This window comes from Magallana gigas, chromosome 4 (assembly GCF_963853765.1).
Source record: "Magallana gigas chromosome 4, xbMagGiga1.1, whole genome shotgun sequence".
Taxonomy (NCBI): Eukaryota; Metazoa; Mollusca; class Bivalvia; order Ostreida; family Ostreidae; genus Magallana; species Magallana gigas.
Window position 1 is genome coordinate 21,724,952 of NC_088856.1, and position 16,969 is coordinate 21,741,920.

General features: G+C 35.1%; 2 long non-coding RNA genes across 4 annotated transcripts in view; one reads left to right on the top strand and one right to left on the bottom strand.

The window, feature by feature from the left end:
* LOC117691340 (uncharacterized) overlaps nt 1-4,977 on the top strand; it is a 186,314-nt gene extending 181,337 nt beyond the window's left edge. Inside the window, exons 1-4 of one of the 3 annotated variants that reach the window (XR_010712961.1) lie at nt 2,136-2,385; nt 2,728-2,859; nt 3,455-3,520; nt 4,788-4,977. This is a non-coding gene — a long non-coding RNA (uncharacterized lncRNA). Of the gene's footprint in view, nt 1-2,135; nt 2,860-3,454; nt 3,521-4,787 lie in introns of those variants that run through there. The other 2 variants (XR_010712960.1, XR_010712959.1) reach the window with 2 other exon arrangements.
* Nucleotides 4,978-15,156: 10,179 nt separating this feature from the next.
* On the bottom strand, nt 15,157-16,271 carry LOC117688986 (uncharacterized). Its single transcript, XR_010712962.1, has 3 exons — nt 15,950-16,271; nt 15,507-15,762; nt 15,157-15,348 (listed from the first exon to the last, which is right to left on the bottom strand). It is a non-coding gene; the product is annotated as an uncharacterized lncRNA (long non-coding RNA).
* Between the last annotated feature and the right edge of the window lie 698 nt (nt 16,272-16,969).

The following is a 16,969-nucleotide window of genomic DNA, read 5'->3' on the forward strand; positions in this document are numbered from 1 at the left end:
AAGTGACAGAAAAATTGTTCTTGTTCAAGCATGCTCTCTATATTTCCCACTCATAAAAATATAAGAAAAATGTCAATTGTTGACTGATTTTGATTACATTATAGAAATACAAATGTAGCGTCACCTCTGACGTCAATTACTGCCAGGGTGTGCAAATAAATAAAATAAATAGGGGAAAAAAATATTTTACACCAACTCTTCAAAAATATTACACAACATTTTATTGTACTAGATACACTTTAAAAATGGCGAATTATGGGGGCCAAATTTAACTCATATCATGAATAGTTCTTTCCTCAATCATGTTCCTTTTGCAGTTTCGTAACTATCTAGTGCTAAAAGGTAAACGCAATTTGCAAACTCTTCAACGTTTTCATTTTCTCGCTGCTTAGAGAAGGGTTACTGACGATGAGAAAATTTGCATTTCCTTCCTGCTAAATCCCTGCTTTAGGTGCCATTGTAGGTCTTTGTAGTCGCCATTTTTATTGACTTTCCATGCATACTCTAAGTCTACATCTTCTAAACAATCCAGCAGTCGAAAAGCTTTCTTGTTTGCAGACCATCTTCTATGCGCTACAACTTGCTCAAACTGATAGATGAACGATTCTTTATTCAGGCTGTCATTACCTTTGAATACTGGCACCTTTTGCATCTGCAGACTTTTACTCCTCGACCTGCTTCTCGAGGTACGGTTCAAATTTAATGATGCATTATCAGATAGCGACGAACTTGTGGACCACGATCTCTGTTACTTGCTTTTCTTGGTCATTCTACCTCGTCTTGGTTTCCTGGGAGTTTGAGACCCCACAGCACTCGGTTTGTTCTGTGAAGTGACCTGGAAATAGGGGTAGCTAAATGTTTTTCAGAGGCTGGTTTTTCGTTGCGCACCAATCTTTTGGAATGTGCATTGGGCTCTAAAGTACATTTAGAATTTTGCTGTATCGGAGAACGGGTTTTGGAAATTAGTATTCTCCAGTACCCTTTTGAGGGGTGTACAGGTATACATGTAAGACTTTGCTCCCTTGAAGGGAGCAGAGATGTAGCCTGACGAAGGAATTACCGATATTTGTTTCTGACTATGATCAACTTCTGACCTGCCCCTTTGTCCGAAAGCTGGCTGTTGCTTGGTCTATGCTCGTTTTAAGGGTCAATATATTGTCAAGGCTTTCCTCTGCGTCCTTAAGGTCACTGGTCAGTGCCGTAGGTGTTTTGTACAAGGAATATTCTACCAGAGTGAAGTTCTGTGGTGGGCAGTATATCGTTTGTCGCCTGCGCAGGTGGGTTTGCCGAAGACTCCGCCGTGAATTTCTTTTTACGCACAGCACCCGCTTTGCACCATGTCATCCATTTAGACGGCTCAGTCTGTGTGATATCGGACACACCAGCAAAATTAAAATCCTCTTTTCTTTCTCTAAATTGGAGGATTCTTTTGGCTTTTGCTTGTCCTATGCCGTCCAAGGATTTCAGGCAGCCTAAGAGGCATTTCAGAGGTTAATTAGATTTGTAGTCGTATTTGGTACAGTGTATATGAAAAATTGTAAAGTGCAAAAAATTAGTATTGTTCTTTATATACCGTATGCATGCATATTATTTAAATCATATAATTTCTTTAAAACATTTCACATCGACGAATGAATAGGATGCTTTTAGAGTTATTCCCCTTGTATCTATGTGATGTCGCGTAATGACGCTTTCAGCAGACGATAAGTTAACGGGCTTCAGTGATGTCAGAAATTGACAACAGAAAACGTCTTCTTAATCTTTATGAAAGCGGAATCACTTCATCACAAATACTTTGTGAAATAACATACATACCAAGGACTACAGTGGATAACAACAGACGGGCTGCACAACTTGCCGCTTCTTACGGCAATGCTCAGCACAGCAAATTGCCAATGAATGTGCAAGAAGAGGGTATATCCCTCTAACTATTTTTAGAATCGGTAGGACAACAAAGAAGTGCCTTTAAGCAAAATAGTCCCTATACTTGCAGAGTGTATATACATTTATTGGGACATTTTAAATCAGAATGTTTGACACATGTCAGAAAAGAGGATTTGCAATTTTTAAAACAAGTGTCAAAATTAAATTATCATTTGAAGAAAAGAATTGAAATTGTTTGATCTACACCCTTTCCAAAACTGAGAAATTCCCTACTTTTACTTTCATTTTCAGAGTTTTTCAATACAGACGCATTTTGCCGGAAAACGAATCTGACTTCAAACCACGAAATTTTAACAGGAAAGAGACAATTTGATGAGCTTTCATTCAAGAGGTCCCTCGTTGCTGAACGAAAATTAGGGCCGGAGCTATGAACCCTAACGTTAACATTACCGCCTATGGAAAATGCATTAGTGGACTATACCCATATTGAGCTCCATGCTGGTAAGGCATATTTCTTGTTTATTTGCAATTATTATGATAAACGTGCATTTTTCTTTTGTACATCTTCTCATTTATGTGAATAAACTAAATTTCCAACAAGTTCAACAAGTTTAATCATTTTAATAGCATATTTTCCAAGAAAATATCCATCACAACACCCCCCCCCCCCCGGGATTTTCAAAAAACCAATTTAAATTAAAGAAATTGTGATTTTAACTTGAATGTAATTTATTTTGAGTTTTTACATTAAAAAAATGAAAATGTATGTGTGTTTCTAATTATATATGAGTTTAGAAGACATTTTTATAAATTTTGAGACCAAATATCACTTCGGGTTTTTAGTGCGATCATTTCAAGCGAGCAAAAGTGAAAGTAGAAAAGCAGAAAGTTTCCGGTGAGGAAAAATACTTCATTCTAGCAGTGTCCAGCTATCTAAGATTAGTTTGCATTGTAAGGGAATTGTATTAGTGTCCGGTAAGTTCCAATTCTATATTTATGATGATAGATTTGCATTAAATTGGAGTAAATTAATTTGTCATGCATGTGACATGACTATGTACCGAAGATGTAGGTATGCACTCTTTAACATGTAGAAGCCTACCATGTTGGTTAGTACTTAATCCACAAAATCTATCTTTGTTTATCATAATCAAAATTGAATGAAATTATCAGTAATCATTTTAAGTAGATATTTACTAGTATTTATTTATTCATACTATTGAAAAAATAGATCAATATGTTGGGGTGGGGGTTGATATTGAATGTTATTGGGGGGGGGGGGGGGTCTTTAGGCTGTATAGATGTGTTGTGCATGAAGATGTAGTTATTGTTGCCTATCTGTTCTCTCTTTCTGTATCTTTCCCCCCTCTCTCTCTCTCTGTCTCTCTCTGTCTGTCTGTCTGTCTCTCTCTCTCTCTCTCTGTCTCTGTCTCTCTCTGTCTCTCTCTCTCTCTCTCTCTCTCTCTCTCTCTCTCTCTCTCTCAACATATTGCTGCTTTTGATATGGAATTGCAAATGTTGGGAATAGTGTTTAATAATGTAGAATTTAATTCAAAACATTTTATTTTAGATAACATGTAAATTGAAATGGAAGTCTTCTTCAAAGAATAAAACACAACAATGAGCCACACTTTATGTAAGTAAAATTTATTTTTGTAACTTCACTCGTCCAAGTTTAAAAGAAGGAACCTATAAAATCTATATACCCTGCAAGGCCAGTATTTTACATGCAGATAATTTAGAATATTATAGATACTGGGAAACTTTACATTGATTATACATATTTCACAGACTTTGTGGGTATTTCTTGTTCTTCTGGATTTTGAACTTTAGTTAAATGTAGACTCTCTTCCACAGGATATGTCTTTTGATAATTTTTGCTAAATTTGTTACCATGGTAACAAGATACAAGAGTAAAAGAAAAATTCCTTATTAGCAAGTTTCTTTTCCCTATGACATATATTTAATGAGTTAAGTCATGGTGCATTTGTTCCGAAATTAGGCTTAAATAAAAGTTCAGCAAATATTACACTTATATGAGTAAAAACAACTCATCACTATGACGTCATTATGACGTCATAGGTGAGGTAATCTCAAGCTAGCATCAAAATGGAGCAAAAACTGAATTGAGGGCCTCACATTATAGAGTCATATAACTTTATCATTTATAAACCAATACCTACATGTAATACCTTGATGGATAGGGAAATTCCTATACTTTTCTATTTTACCTTTTTCGTGGTGTTTGAAAACAATCCTTTTTTGTAACTAAAGAAAAACTCATGATTTTTACGACAACAATTTTATAAAATCAGACATAATTGAGCTTTTTCATAAGAATATGAACAAAATAAATTTGGTAAAATATTGAATGTTTATGTTTTACATGTATTTTAATCCTTGAGATTAAATTTTCCTCAATTTATGCAATTTGAAGAGCATCGAGTGCCAATGAGCTATATGTTGTTCAGGTAAATTATGACTGGACTGTTTCTTCAAATTTCATGCATGTGTATCAATGCTGCAAAATCCATAGTTATGTATTGAATTTTTCCAAATTTGGAATCATGGTTCTTTATAGTGTCTAGAGTGAATATATAAGCTAAGAATTGTAAATAACCACAATGACTGTTTTATATTGGGTATATCCCTCTAACTATTTTTAGAATCGGTAGGACAACAAAGAAGTGCCTTTAAGCAAAATAGTCCCTATACTTGCAGAGTGTATATACATTTATTGGGACATTTTAAATCAGAATGTTTGACACATGTCAGAAAAGAGGATTTGCAATTTTTAAAACAAGTGTCAAAATTAAATTATCATTTGAAGAAAAGAATTGAAATTGTTTGATCTACACCCTTTCCAAAACTGAGAAATTCCCTACTTTTACTTTCATTTTCAGAGTTTTTCAATACAGACGCATTTTGCCGGAAAACGAATCTGACTTCAAACCACGAAATTTTAACAGGAAAGAGACAATTTGATGAGCTTTCATTCAAGAGGTCCCTCGTTGCTGAACGAAAATTAGGGCCGGAGCTATGAACCCTAACGTTAACATTACCGCCTATGGAAAATGCATTAGTGGACTATACCCAAGAGGATCATGACCAGCGTTAGTGTGAAAATGGACTATGGGCCGGACTCTAGCTCGCAGTAATTATTTTAAATCTCTGCCGCAAAAGGTGCCACTAATGACCACAAAGCACAAGCGTAATAGAGAGGCATGGTGTATTGCTCATCTGAATTACAATTTAGATGATGTGATTATTACGGACGAGAGTCGATTTGTGTTCTACAGATGTACTTGGAAAAGGTCGGCAAAATTTGGACATTGTCAAAAAATGGTGCCGAAGGTGGAATAAGCAAGTAGGGTTAAATCAACTTGTATCTGTGAATGGAAATATATCCACAATCGGGTACTGGGAAATTTTAGGGGAGGGATTACTGTGGTCTAATATTGTGACCAACGATGTACCATATGTTTTACAACAGAACAGCGCTAGACCGCACACCACAGCCTATGCCCGTGACTAGTTCACACAGAATAATGTGACCGTAATGGAATAGCCTGCCGCTTCCTCGGATTTAAATCATAGAAAATGTTTGACAGATCATGAAAGATCGTGTGGAAAAAAATTCAGCCAGAAAACACACAGACTGGAAAGTTACAATCATGGATAGAATCATGTGACCGTGTAATGGAAAAGCCTGCCGCTTCCCCGGATTTAAATCCGATAGAAAATGTTTGACAGATCATGAAAGATCGTGTGGAAAAAATTCAGCCAGAAAATATCATAGACTGGAAAGTTACATTCATGAAAACGTGAATGGATCTGAATCAGAACTATATAGACAGTTAGATAGTATGCAACGACGCATCGCTCAGTGTTTAGAGCGATACGGGGGTCTGACTGATTATTAAGGTCTTCCGTTTCCAACGGAAGACCTTTCTATTATTGTGCGGGAAAAAAATTAAGATTATTCTTATTTTTTTTTTTTTTTTTTTTTGTTTCCTAGACGCGAACTTTGAGGCTTCATATCTTGCTCATTTCTGAACGGTTTTTGCTCAAATTTTCAGGGCTAATGTACTTTACGAAACACTATCTTAAGCAATTCATAAAATGTAGAATTCCCTTTCCGTTAAAGAGTTATTCCCCTTTTAAATTTTTTTAGGGCCTTTTGTTTCCAGACAAAGGCTCCGAGACTATGATAGCAGGGAATGGGAATCTAACGAATTTGAATAACAGAGACATTGTAGTTGTGCACATCTGTTTTTGTTTTTAGATTACGTTTTTTATTTAGGAAAAGGTAGGGGGTCAAAAAACAGGATTTAAAAAAGTGCAAAAATTTAGACATGTTTTCCTTTATATCTTTTAAACGAAAAACATTTTGTTAAGACATGTAGAATAAAAGTTGTGCAAAATATCAAGGGCTTTTATTTGACACCAATAAAAAGGGGCTGGCCCCTTAAATTAAGGGCCAATGGCCCCTAAAAAATTTTGCTTAATAACTCAAAAACGGTTAGGATTTTGATATGGATGTCTCTGAAAAAGTTGTTTGTTGGGATCTCATGAAGGTCGTTTCAATGTTATTTTGTAAGTGATTTGTGTAGTATGAGTGTAAAAAGCTTTACATGTTAGCATGTACCTGTTTTTATTTGACAAGTTAACGAAAGACTTTGTGCGTATAAATGGCATGAAGTTACCGCAGAAAGTATGCTGGTTTATACAGGACGCGGCTGGACTACCTAGCGGTCAGTGGTTATCTAATACACGAGAGTTGCGTTTCTCATGTACGAGTTTATTTTGCCGCGAACTCAAAAATTGTTTTAGTTTTGATTACACATAATTTTTTTTGGATTAAACGATTGGGTGTCAATTAAGAAATCGTTCAGTTAAGTAATAAAAGCAATGTCAATCTCAATCTAAAGCAATAATAAACATCGATCAATTGTGGGTTTTTAGCTTAAAATAAAGAACTTCTATTTGATAGAGTAAGGTCATTATACTGCAAACTTTTCAAATCTTCCTGGGTTCTGAGCTGTGCGTGTCTCTGCGTTGTACCTTTACGTAATCTATCCTTCGCCCACGGCCGAGGAGATCAGCCACGGCTGCACTACCTAGCGGTAAGCGGTTATCTAATACACAAGATTTGCACACCGCGACGTTCACTTGCATCCATATGAACGTATTTGAGGTAATATAGCCGTAAATACAAGAACTGTTTTAATTTTATGTTATAAAAGTTTGTCCATCTTGTATTTTTTTAGTTAAACATTTGAGTGTAAATGAATATTTACGAACGATATTTCTCCAAATCGGAAACATCGTCAGACATAAATTAATGGTTGGTTTGTTTATCTAAAATATTTTAAAAACTGTACAATTGTTGTTTAAAATCAACACCCCCCCCCCCCCCCAACAAAAAATTTAAACCATCTCTCGCACATGGCTGAGGAGATCCGGCGCGAGTGGACAAGTTATCCGCGGTCGGTTCGTGTTCATCTACATGTACCTTATCACGCGTTCATGTTTCATATTTTGCACGGACACAACTATATTTTATTATATTTTCAACTATTATATTGGTTTAAGATGAAAAGGTAATTTTTTTTACTTGTACAGTTGATTAAGCATTGATTTATACAATAGCGTACAAGGTAGTTTAAAAATCAAATCAAATTATAATCAAAGTTCCATGTTACATGTTTGCGGTAGGTGCTAGCACGATAAAAGAATGTCCTGAATTGAGGCATTCGATGATTATTTTAAAGAATATTCACATGAGTTTTAAACAACCTTAGATTAGATTCTATCGGTCACATATTGATCACTTCTGTAGTTTTTCTACATGGTCGTCCGTTTCATTGTGGAAGCGAACTCATTGCTGCGCCCCCCCCCCCCCCCCCTCCCCTCCTCCCGCCCCGCTGACAGGTGCTCGCACTGGATTTTTTTTTAATTGGTGAAAAGATATCCAGATCTGTCGAAAATCATTTTTGGTGACTTCTTACACATGTATGTGTAAAATTTTGTTTCAATTTCCCACCTGTTTGTTTATTCGGTCAGTCTCTGTCAATTCAATCGCCACGTGCGACCGAGAATCTTGTGTCGCTTCAGCGCCCACAGCTCAGAACATATATAGCCCAAGATCATCAATTGTTATGTAATTGAGTAACAGCTGGAAGGGTGCTTTTACTACATAAAACAATAAAATCATCCAGAAAAAAGTTACCGGAACTCAATAGTCAATACCTAAAATAAAATGCGTATGATTACAAACTGTAGTCGGTTTTTCAGCGTTCGGCTGGATTTGATTTTTCTTCTAACATAAGTACTTTTATTAGTTTCAGAGAATACGATGTAAAAATACAAACAGTAAATAAACCTCATATTATTTACATCGATAATGTTGAAAAATATTTAAAATTAAATTAGTCTCCATCGTTAGAAAAAAATGTTATACTAACAACCAATAATTTTTTTCCTATGTCGTATCATTCGCGTAAATAAATTTGTTCTGTACATATTCATGTACCTCAGAGAAAATTAAAATGATTAAACAAAATAGAAATTTGTAATTACTATTTCGGATTTTTTTTTTCAAGTTATTTAACCTTGTATTGAAAAGAACAAGATGTAAAAATGGTTTAATTTTTTACTCAATATTCGTATATATTACCGGCGCTCCGTATAACGGCGTGTAGTGTATAGATTATCATAATCTATTTGAATTAAGTACCATGGGTATAGATTCCAATGATAATGACATGTAAATGCACGACTGTGTACATTGTAGGAAAATCCCTGTGTGTTAATTTCTTCCAAGACTTCTTGTTTTCTGTTAACAGTGGTTTAAATAATTAAAATAATTACTTGTAAAAATAGCTATAAACTGGATTCCAAAGAACAGTATATTTTCTTTCTATGTTTACATTTAATTTCGTTCAAATAATTAATAAATATTCTATCATTTAATTTGTGTGCTTCATCATATACTGATTCCGATTACCTTGAGGTCATTAAAGAGACAGTACAGCTGAAAACACATATGTGAATAACTTCAGATTTACCTATTGTATCGTTAGGGAATAAGAAATAACGTTTATTATAATAGTTGAAATACATGAAAATCCCTTTCACATATTTAATTAACGTAATTATGAGCTTCCGGAAATTCAAGGGCCGTACAAACCGGAATAATCTTATATCATTTATTTGTACCACGTGAAATTTGATTGACAGTAATTGACACGTGCTGAAAACTACAAGATCTTCGTCCCACTACAGTCATCATGGAAAACGAGGTTTAAGCGATTCTCTAAATGAAACACATCCTTACTTACTCGATAATTTATAAATGGTTTACCAATTTAGGTTCATTTTAAAATGAATAGACATAAATATGTCAATTAACCCCTCAAGGGGCCTCATTTATAAAAATAGATTTAGGTTGTAGCAACTCCTATGATAAACACGAAAAATACATGTACATGCTTACAAGATAATAAATGTGGTTGTTTAAAAAACTTTGAACAGTTATTACCTATGAGAAGTAGAAAAAAAACATATGTTTATCAACAAACCTGTCCAGAAGATTCTTCGCGAGCCCTGCATGTGTTTTGTTTACAGTAAATACGCATGCGTAATAGTATAGAAGGCTGAACCCCGAACACGTTGCGATGTATTTATGTGATAGGTTATACATAATTATTAATTTTAATGAAATAATTAGATTTATTGCACGGAGAACTTTGTAATTTTCTAAAAGTTTATACATTCATGAGTAGTACAAAAATACCGAACCCGATCGGAAAATTTGCTCAAGTCGGTTTTTCGATAAGATGCGCCGTACTGTCTCTTTAATTTTCCATTGGCTATTGACAAAAAAAGAGACGCTTGACCATCCAATGAAAACAAATACACAGAGTTTGATTGACAGGTTCAGCCAGGTGCAGGTCTCACCCGATGTCAGAGGTTATGTGTGCTGCTTTTACACAGCCGAATGATCTCAGTAAGAGTTATCGATGTAAATTAATTTTAAAAAAATACATGCTTATCAAAACGATCGTGTAAGTTGATTTAGGTTTGTTCCAATAGAAATCATGTTTTGCTTTCTGTATTTAATATTTTTTATGTATAGCGAATTTTAATATTGTACCAGTACAAACATCGTATAAAAACGTTATATATACATATAGTCTGTAACTAGTCGTATTTCAATACATATACATTTCTTTTGTTTGTTAAAAATTAATTCAATTTTGTAAAAAAATAAGTATATCATTTCTTATATATTATTTTAATAAAAATACCTACAAAAGAGTTTTGCCAATCACAAACAGTTTAAAGTAATGCAAAACACGGGCGCCATTTTGAAACAATTAAATTGTCAGAGAGTTCCGAATGAAATCTGATGAACGTTTCACACGGTTCTTGCACGCTTTGCTCGAAACGATTTTCACGATTTGCCCGAAACCCTGCACGCTTTGCCCGAAACGCTAAACGGTTTACATGAAGTGCTTCACGATTCACACGAAACGCTAAACGGTTTACTCGAAACGTTTCTCGCACGTAATTTGCAGCTTTTTGGTGTAGTAGTATGTTTCAGGGTCTGTAAATCTTGTCAGCGCGCAACAGTTCTAAACTTTCACATACATGCAGATTTAAAAAAATTTGAAAGATTCAAATATAGAAGTTATCTTAGAGAAAAGGTTAAGTGTTTAGTAGGCGGGTTCGAAAAAAAAAATACAATTCCTGACATGAATCATGAGTACATACTGTTTATAACAATGCTTGCTAACCTTTGAAAATTTAACTCGCCATTAAACATCTCATTTTTTAAACATGTTTGAAACGATTACATAAACTGTTTTCGACAAATAGTTTTCCTAACACATTTTCTTTCTTACTTTTTCAAAACACGTTTTATATACAGGCTTTCAAATAAAACACGTTTTTAAAACAAAAGCAGAACTGAAAGTTTAGTCATTACTATAGCATTGAGCCATGATTTTTTGAAGTATATAGTCTTATAATTGCAGCGGTGTGTGCATACAAATTGAGTAACTCGCGTTAGCGCATTATGAAAATTTGTATGCAAACATTGCTGCAGTTATGAGACTGTATACTTTAAAAAATCATGATTTAATGCTTATATTTACATTATTTCAACTTCATGCCTTGTCTGCAAATGTGATTTATACCTTAAAATTCCTATCTTATTCTAAGGGTTAGTTCATATTAATTGAAGAGCCACAGTAACAGCTGCAAGTGTGAACTTTGATTTTCGCTTGTGACGTTGCAGTTAACAGCGTTCAACGTTTGTGACGTCATAATAAAACTCGTCATTTTAATCTTTGAGTACCCTGTGTGCATTACAGCGTTAAAACTGCCGTAGCTTTCAGCACACTTTACAAGCAAAAAATATTTTGAATATAAATAAAATCGTTTGACACCATATCATATATTTCCAACTCGCAGTAACAACGGAAGACCTACTCGTGGCTTTGCCACGAGCTCTGCTCTAGTTTACATTATGTATTTTAAACTCAGTGTTTCTATGAATTTATTTATTTCAAAATGATGATACTGTTGCAAATTAAAAAATAAAACGACTTAAATTGAAATGCGGTATTTTTGGCACTATCTTTTATTTATGATAATGTAAATATATTAATTGTTTACGATAGAAGAGTGAGTGAGTGAAAGAAAGAGCCAGTAGCCCCAATACCTACAAAGGTATGGGGCTATGGTTTGTAAAGTAAATAAAAAATAAAGCTGCCCATTCCGCAGAAATCATTCTCTGTACATGTTTAAGGTTTCAAAATAGCATCAAGGTTGATACGGAAACATATGCATGGTCATGTCAGATGCAAAAGACAGATTTTCGACCGACTAGACCAACATACGACCTCACAAAGCAGTGCGAGGTTAACTGATAGGGAACCAGTTTAGCACGAAGCCGCGGAGACTAACCAAGGTACAGAGCAGACGAGTGATCAACTTAAGTCGTGATCCTGGTAATTTTTATAGAGTATTATTAATAAATACTACCACAAATGGCGCTGCGAGCTACGGTTTAAGTGATGGTCTGTAAGGTGTTAATTGTTAACCTTTTGTTTGCGCAAGCTTCGTGCGTCTCGCGATCACGTGCTCGTTTGATATGAACATTACATGGTAAATTGTGTAAGGACTTGATAACAGTTATTTTTTAGAAATGATCGCTTAAAATTAGTGAAATAAATGTAGAATTATGTGTTTTTGTAAATTCAAATTCTGAAATATTAGATTTTGTTTGAATTAATCCGAATGATATCTGAAGTATGGCGGGAAAACGTGACATGATATACCCCACTATCTAAGCAGTCATTACAAACAGCACTATATCATCCATTGTGTAAAGTAAAGAAATGTGTCTTAGTTCTAAGTGTTCAAGAATAATGTGAAATATTTATCAAATCAAGAAAAAGGACAAATAGATTCCAAGATAGCGGCCAGTGAAACAGTTATGATTCCTATGGACAGGAAAAAGTGTAAATTAATTTCTGCTGGTTTGATGAGCTGGTACATGTATTAATCTCGACTTTGGGTGAGATCATAGCAGATCGCATCTGGGAATTAAGAAAAGAAGATGATATCACTCCAGAGATTCTTACAACAATACCGCACATCAGAATGCATAAAATCCTAGGGTATATGGATGTCTGCATACTGGATGATTATATGTTCTGGGACAAACTAGATGGGGACTTGGAGGAGAGAACAGATGTACATTTGATGAGTATATTAAAGCAGAGGACACTGTGATTGAGAATAAGAGAAAGCTGATGACTCCAAGTGTATTTGAGAGGCAATCTACCGGTTATCGGAGACTGGCATGCAGTTTAACCCCCTCCCCCAACACCCGCAGAAGATTAGGTGAGCAGTAAGTCAAGGCTAGGGGATACAGCATCTAGCTCACAATCAGACAAACAATTTAAAACTGTAAGTGTTATGTCCATAAAGGAAGACTTGAGAAAACCACGGCAAGATTGGTAGGGCTCGGAAAGAACCCATCCTTTAATTACCTGCAACGGATATTGTTACAACTTTAAGAAAACCAAGACCGACACAGGAAAATGTAAAGTTTAGTTTGCAACCCCAAACAAATAAATAGAAAACAGGCATCCTCATGTCTGTACGGGAATCCGTGCCTAATGTTGACCGATACATATTAAACCCGAGCCAGGATTGTACACCCCAGCAGCCAGGAAACAGAGAACTGAAAGTAAGAAAACACAACTTTTACAAAGATCTGAAACAGCAAGAAGGTATACCGACGGTGGAAAAACTGGCAGGCCAAGTCAACCACTGCACACAGCGGTGCCATATCAAAAGCTACAGAGGCAGGAACAATACCTTTCAATAGGGCCCACTCTACATAGAGTAACCAATGCAGTCCCCCTGAAATCTTTGAAGTATGATGATTCAGACAAAGGGGATGATTGGATATCATTTCGTGGCAAATTTGAGATGTTTGCAGAGATGCATGGTTTGCATGCTGGAGTATGAGAAACCTGCACACTTATGTTGGTCAATGACAGGATGGCAGCACGCTTTTGTTTGGGACAAGTAAGAAGAAACAAAGAAATCAGCTATGATGAGCTCATAAAATCCATGGAAAAATCAAAGGAGACAAACTGAGACTGCCGGAATGCAATTTCAGAGTGCTAGACAAGCCCCAGCGGAAGATCTCGATAAGTTGGCAGAGAGACTTTCTAGTGTTTTGCAGAGGAGGCATTTTGCGACTTGCTAGAAAAGTATGTGACAAGTGAGGTCATTAATAAGATTTAAACGAAAAGGAGTCGACCAAGGAGGTGTTATGTCGACCCTAGTTGCGGAAAATCGCCAAAACAAATTAGTTCCCTGTGACCACATGGGATCTGAACAAACGGCTGTTGTTGTCTTGGCGGAGCCCGCACTACAGATGTTCAAGCGCGGATGATAAAGATGGTAAGGATACTGAACTGAAAAATAAAGAAGTTATCCAAAAGTTTGTTGGGCGCATATCTAAAATGAAAGTGGAAGGGCGGAATTAAAAGAGTGATATTGAAGATAAAGGTACACTTAGTCCCCCTACTCTCACTGATTAGTTTTTAAAAAAAAATTGAGAAGTATGTTTTTGCATGCATGTCAAGATGTTTAACTATGACGTCACATGGCGTGAGAACACATATTTTGATAGTTGGGGGGGGGGGGCAACTTATCAAAAAATCTTGACAGTATGGAAAATAATATGACTTCTCAAAATCGGGAAAATTCTATCTAAAAAGGGAGAAGACGTACTGAATCTATTTCTCAATTTATTACATTTTTACTGTTTTTCATTCATTTTACTTTAATTTCTTACGTGCGCCTTAAAAGAGGGTGAGGGGGGGGGGGGGCAACTCCATGTTGATTCATATGTAATCCAAGTTAAATGTTTGTTGCGAGAAAAAGTTGATAATACGTGCCTGGAATGTACGTGTTTAAGCCTGTATATGAATGAAAAATAGAAAAATACACAATTTTTTTGTTTTTATTAAGTTTTTTTTCTGTGATGTGATATAGACGAGGCAGACAATTCTTGACTTTGATTACGTATAAAACCAAGGGACGGTTATCTAAAAATTCATTGAAATTCGCCCGTACGAACAATTCCACCCTGACTTAAGGCGGAATGTAGGCGAAATTTGAAAGGCGGATTCCGTCTTTCATTCCTCTGAATGTATAACTAATATCACAGATTCAGGGTGGAGTCCAGGTGGATTCCGGGCGGTATATGGCTCGAAATATTTAAATGAGATTAAGCGTATTCCGGGTAATAAAAATCCGCCTTAAAACAAAAAGGAATCCGCCTTAAAACAAAAAAGGAATCCGCCTTAATCTTAGGTGGAATACACCTTATGATAAATTGAAATCCGCCTTAATATAAGGCGGAATATGCAAGATTTCGCCCTAAAATAAGGTGGAATCCACCTCAATATAAGGTGGAATCCGCCTTAGTATAAGGTGGAATCCGCCTTAATAAAAGGTTGCGTCCGAATCCGCTTTAGGGTAAAGATGAACACTTTTTACAATGGACAGAAAAACTTCTGATGATTTATGCTTTTGAATCCAATGACTTTTAAATTAGCACCGGATGGGGTGGAATCATTGCCTTCATTTCATTTATAAATCAGTGGCCAGACTTACAACATAATTCCTGTGTATTCGTGTGTATTTCCTTTTTTTAAACACATCATAATACAGATATCACATCCAGAATATCTTTTTATTTTCCTAATGTTTGTCTTCCACTTAATATAATAAGTTAAACTTTTTGATTTACAGTCCACGTTTTCACTCTTGTGTACAGGTAGTTCCTTGAAAAGTTTCTAGAGTAGCTCAGATCTTCCTTGAATCTTTTCGGTAATTGCATCACTAAAAATACTTCTCTCACATATTCTGAAAAAATACATGTAATTTGATAAAGTATTACTTATAACCAAACACTCGATCAAATATAAATATATCAATATACATATATACCTTTTTGTTATTATCATGATTATAAAGAATACCTTTCAACAATGTGAACAAATAAAAAGAGATCCAATCCTTACCTTTCAAAACTTTGATTTTGGTAGGGTTCATGTAAATGGTATGGCTGACATTCTACTTTTTAGTCTCCCATGTCCATTGTCCTTCTGCTTTTGAGCTAGTTTTTATTTTTATCAGGCTGTTTCTCAATGCTCATACTAGGACAGCTTACATATAAGAAGGCAACTTGCCACCCTCCCAGTGACTTGTTGGTATTGTTGCTTTCCTTGTTTTTTAATTGTTTAGCATAATGTCAGTTGTTTTCAACAGCTTTCAAATCTAAAGGAATGAGGGGATTTCTATAGTTTATACATTGTGTGCCATTTACGCACTGTCTAATATCTTTTAAATGAAGAATTTCTTAGTTTAAACTTATTTTTTCTTCACATACAATTAGCACAATTTTAGACTGTACTTTAGAACTATTATTGATAAAGTCATGATCATAATTAAAATATTGACTTACTCTCGATATTAACATTAAGGTTCCTGTGTTCATGCCCTTAGTCCACATAACGCGCACACTTTGCTCAACTCCATAAGACTTGGTTTACATCAAATTGCTGTATATAAGTTTCAATGTATTTCCCCCCAAAATAATCCTCATAACGGTTTACACATGTCTAAATTTTGTAACACAAAGATGATCAGGAAAGTTAGGCATGGCCGTTGTTGCCAAATTCAAAACTCACAAAGCGCGATCCTCTGAGGCCAGAAATATGATAAGGGGTAACGCTGATTTTATTTTTACAAGTGCTTGATGGCCATAGTAAAACAATTTTTAGCAGCAGTTCAAAAGTACAATAAATATGCTAGCGTGTTCATAACTCATTCCTGTCTTTATATTAATTAAACATTGCGGCTAAAATAGTATGTACATGTTTAAAATTGTGATAGAAAAAAAAGATTTTCCCTGTTGACGCGCCTCTGCAATACAGGGAGAGGCTGCGGTTCTTGCCTGTTAACAAATGGCAGCCTGTGTATTGAGGTCAAGATAAAATTAACCAGCCTGTGTGTAGAACATACATATATAACCTGTTTGATAGTGTCATCGGATTATCAATTTGAATTTAAGGTTACAAAATTAAACAATTTGAAGAAAAAATTAAAGTTTATTGAGTGAAAGCAACAGACAGTTTATAAGAATGAGCTATTTATAGAACAGAAAATGAACTGTTGTGCGCCTTTAACACGATTTGGCCAAGTTTTAGCCGTAAATTTTATATTATAACTTGCGAAGAATTGTCAATTAGCTAGGTTAAGGCGGAATATTTAATGATGGTGTAACGTAGCAGTACCGGGTGTATTTATAATTGGATTAAATAACGACTAAATAACTCAACCATTCGCAGAATAAGATATAAGACCCTTGTAAAGTTAAACGAACAATTTTATTAACGATTTCAACAAATGACAATTTATATTAATGAATAAATATGCAGCTTACACTCATCGTACACACATGAATAAATAATGAATAATCACA